Source organism: Trachypithecus francoisi, unplaced genomic scaffold (genome assembly GCF_009764315.1).
Source record: "Trachypithecus francoisi isolate TF-2019V2 unplaced genomic scaffold, Tfra_2.0 Lachesis_group18, whole genome shotgun sequence".
In the NCBI taxonomy this organism is placed as follows: Eukaryota; Metazoa; Chordata; class Mammalia; order Primates; family Cercopithecidae; genus Trachypithecus; species Trachypithecus francoisi.
The window spans coordinates 24,640,337-24,643,053 of record NW_022681463.1 but is presented as its reverse complement, the minus strand read 5'-3'; positions in this window follow the sequence as shown (position 1 = coordinate 24,643,053).

Here is a 2,717-nt window from a genome sequence, read left to right as displayed (position 1 = left end):
TACTTGTTTTAAAAAGATAATGGGTTTCATTAAAACTGAGTCAAAATGGGCAAGAAGTTTAACAGAGTGAGTTGTTGTTTCTCCGGAATGTATGGTATTCAAGCTAATACTGATCAGTCTTTTGACAGTTGTAAAATGCAATCATGTATTTCGGCATTCTAAATATACATTTTCCATTATATCTAATTTTATGCTCATAATTCTGTCTTATTTTAATTAAACCCTCCACCAAATGTACAATAATCAGTAGTTACAAAACCTGGATTCACTCCCGGGTGACATAAATTTCAGTCTGTCTGCGTATGCAGTTGATATGACATGACAGCTGAAGATCCTCTCTCCCCCAAGCCTCTTACCTTGATACCACATAGATCTTCAGTGCTCAGAAATAACCATAAAAACCCTGCATTGCCAGGCACCGTGACTCACACCTGTAATCCCAGCACATTGGGAGGCTTGAGGCCAGGAGTATGAGACCAGCCTGGACAACATAGAGCAACCCATCTCTACAAAAGAAAAAAATAATAATTAGCTGGGCACAGTGGGCGTGTGTCTATAGTCCCAGCTGCTAGGGAGACTGAGTTGGGAGGACCCTTTGAATCCAGGAGTTCCAGGCTACAGTGAGCTATGATCAGACCACTACACTGCAGTGTGGGTGACAGAGCAAGACTCTGTCTCAAGAAAAAACAAACACAAAACCCTGTGTTAACAGAGTTCGGTTTTTAACACCCCATGGAATATTTATCATAAAATAAATTAAATTTAATTATAAAAAAGTAAACTTATACTTGCTTTTGGGCCTGAGATAAGTACTCATTACAGAGGCTTAACGTCCACAGAACTAGTCAATAGTGGAGCCGAGTTTCATATTTAAGTCTTTGGGTTTTACACAGAGTCTTTAATGTGGGAATAATGAAAATATAGATGTTATGCCAACTGCATTTGCCATCTATGTGTATTCCTAAAGTCCTTTTGAATATAACAATATATACATGTGAGAATTCATAGTCTTGTGAGAGAAGATACTTTTGAGAAATGAAATTATAGCCTTTATTTTTGTTTTATATAGCAAATACTTACCTGATATACAAGCTACCTTTATGAGGTTTTTAGAAAGGTTAGTGAATCATCTTTGTAACAATTTGATGAGATAGGTATTGTTTTATTTTCTTTTGCAGTGTCAGGAACTATGAAGCATTGGAGATTTTACCTTGCTTTCTAGTTAGCCTGCTGCAGTTTCATAGATGCTGACAGAAAACACAAATATGAAGGGTCAGAGACAGAAAACTTCATTACTAATGGTGTAGCAGCTGCAAAAACTTCATGTTCACCTCAGTTTCGCTTGCTTTCCCCAACCCAAGTCCCATGAGGGAGATGGTTAGGCAGGGGCCAGGCAAACACTGTACATACAGTGGGTGTGGATCAAAAATAAGTAGCATCAAGTTCAATAAAACCTGTCTTATTAGGTTGGTGCAAAAGTTATTGCAGTTTTTGCCATCAAAAGTGCTGTGACTGCAATCACACCTGCCCAAGGGTTTGGGAGAGAGGGGATCATGAATCTATATTGTTCTAATCAGGAAACAAATCTGCCTTATGACCCACAAGGAGACTCTGTCGCTGTTTTGCAAGACTGTTTGCTTTCTAGGTATCCTTGAAAAGTTGCCAAGACAAAATCTGTCACTAGACATGTGGGGGTGCCAGGAAGAATTGTCCCTTAACATACAAATGAGGAAACAGAAGTTAGGTGAGTTTTCCATGATGTGATGCCTTCATTAGTAAGTAGTAGAATTGGGATTACAGACCTCGAAAGGCAGGCTCCAGAGCCCATGTTCTTAGTCCCTACTCCTCCTGCTTTTAGTACCTCTCCAAGTGTGAGCAGGTGCATCACTGAAGGCTGAGCTGATTAATAAACTTGACTTTCTGTTACGTGTCAGTTACTAAAGGTTTTTTCTGGGGAGGGGGTTGGAGTAAAGGGTTCCCAAGGGAGATAGTCTAAGTCTCCTTGTAAATCAGTAGGATTCTGTCACCTAAACACCTCTAGGAGATTTTCTCTTTTATTCCTCAAAATCCTAACAGATAGGGCTGCATCAGACTCAACTTCTTCTCTACCTAGGAGCATAGTCTTCATGAAACTAATTTTCACACAAATAGTGTTGGTTCTGCAAATAAGACAAAGCAACAGACTCAGAAAATCTTGTTCTAAAAGGGGTCACTGGCTGTCCTTATAAATTAACAAGTAAACAACCAAAGGCCGAAAGCAGTGGAATGAAATGCTCACAGCCATACATTTAGTAAGGAACAAAATCAGCATAAGAGAACTTCTGCTTTTTAACTTTAGTTCTGCATGCTTTCCGCCATACGGTGAAAATGAGCCTCAGACTTCTACATCTTATGCTGTTTTCTTTCCCTGAACCGTTTGAAGAGACAGTATCGCAAGTCTTGTTAAGCTCTAAGGAGAAACCCAAGAAAAAAATTAGAACTTGATAGATTTTTTTTAATCTAAGGACCAAGAGTATAAAAGTCCAGATGTAATTAATGGATTTTTAAATATCTCTAAGTTTTAACTGTACTCAAATTACTCACCAAGGCAAGAAACATTGTCTGGATCTAGTAAAGCAATTACAGAAACAAATACTTTCTCTTTAGTAAAATGAAAAAGTCCCAGGAAGAAGTCCTATTTCTATTTATTTCCCTTGAGGCTTTCCCCCCCCCGCTCT